Raw genomic sequence first — 1,703 nt, 5'->3', positions numbered from 1 at the left:
ACCCCCGTTTAAATTTTGTGCAGACCCTGCCTGTCAAAGTTACATTTTATGAATCCCAACAACTATGTCTACATTTTCAGAAAGAATTATTTGTCTCCTTTTTACGGTTTGGCCGCGAGCTCGAGTTAAAAATAAAAATAAAGGTTATTTTTTACTGCTTCACGCACTCTAGCCAACTGACGCTGTCACTCTAACTTTGAAGAAAAAGTGATTTACACTCCTCCTTTGAGTGCTCACAGTTTGAAAAGTTTACATGTTATGTAAAAACAGTTGTTGTGTTTTTGAGAGAGCAGAAGTTTTCCTCAGTTTTATAGTTTGAATCACATTTCTACGTGCAGGTATGAGAGAGCTGGGTGACTCAGAAAAAAGGTGAAATTTTGTGGGTTTCTAAAGAAAATTCCAATGCATTCCTAAGGCATTATTTATTCCCAGTATTTTGGGAATAACTTTGGGAAAAATTGGAATTTTAACACCAAAAGTCATAGCACCCCTTTCGGGATCAAGACGCATGTTTTGATGTATATATTACCGGGGTTTTCTCAAAACTGCGGGACGAGTTACACGCCAAAATTTGGCGGAAGAATAATAATATGCCCGAAGGAATATTAATAGATCCGCCCCGAGGCACTCCTCTCAGCTATTCTAGCTGTATCCTGTCCAATAAAGGCACAAAAGCCCCCCAAAAATATATACTTTAAAACTGAAAAGGTCATTTGAAAAACAATCCAATAGCAGATTTCAGGTAAAATACTCAGAGAAACCAAATCCTGCATGGTTAGATGGTGGGGCTTTGGGCGTGCCTGAGGGCGGAGACTGCTTTGTTGCGACAGCTTGTATTCAGAAACTGAACCTTAAAACAACATGTGTGCATTTCTCTGTGGACTGAGGCTTTGATACTTCCATAGCATTGTTATAGAACTTAGACCTGCTTTATAATCAAATAACAGATTGGACTATATGGACCTTTAATATGGATGAAAACCTGTTCTGCAGGTGTGTATTAAGAGCTACTGATGTTTCTTAGATTACTGCACCACACTGGAATTAAAATGAACAGTATTTATTTGTTCTAATCTACAACTATCAATTAAAAATCATGTAAAATGTCTGACTATTGAATCTAAATCCATGTTTCCACTCACAGTCAGGTTTGTGGTATGTGTCAGTAACCAGGTGGGTCTGGACAGATGGGAGAGAAGACAGGGAGGATGTGATGCACATGTGTACCTGTGCATGTAAGTGACTTCCAGGTCAAAGTGACGACTCTTCTATTTCATTTCTATTATTTATTTGACAAATGAGATGGAGCACACGTCAGAAAAATAAACAGACCATGTAAGTGAATGCACAGACTGAATCCCAGTCTGCAGCTTACACCATCAGACGATGTTTGTCTGCGGATCAATACACACCAGGGCCGGCCTCCTAATCCTCCTGTCACCAGCACCTTGCACTCTCCTCCTAACACACATGAACCATGTCGAGCCGCCAGGTGAGGAGCTGCCTCACCAGTCTGTTACCTGTAGAAACACACTAACCAGTCTGTTACCTGTAGAAACACACTAACCAGTCTGTTACCTGTAGAAACACACTAACCAGTCTGTTACCTGTAGAAACACACTAACCAGTCTGTTACCTGTAGAAACACACTAACCAGTCTGTTACCTACAGAAACACACTAACCAGTATGTTACCTACAGAAA

At 40.2% G+C, this 1,703-nt stretch overlaps 1 protein-coding gene across 2 annotated transcripts in view; it reads right to left on the bottom strand.

The window, feature by feature from the left end:
* rsu1 (Ras suppressor protein 1) overlaps positions 1-1,703 on the bottom strand; it is a 22,668-nt gene that overhangs the window by 13,826 nt on the left and 7,139 nt on the right. The gene's annotated exons all lie outside the window — the stretch shown is intronic.

This window comes from Seriola lalandi, unplaced genomic scaffold (genome assembly GCF_002814215.2).
Source record: "Seriola lalandi dorsalis isolate HSWRI2012SDOR001 ecotype SW California unplaced genomic scaffold, Sedor1 jcf7180002054808, whole genome shotgun sequence".
Classification (NCBI taxonomy): domain Eukaryota; kingdom Metazoa; phylum Chordata; class Actinopteri; order Carangiformes; family Carangidae; genus Seriola; species Seriola lalandi.
Note: the sequence above shows the minus strand (reverse complement) of the source record. Positions and strands in the feature narration are given on the sequence as shown.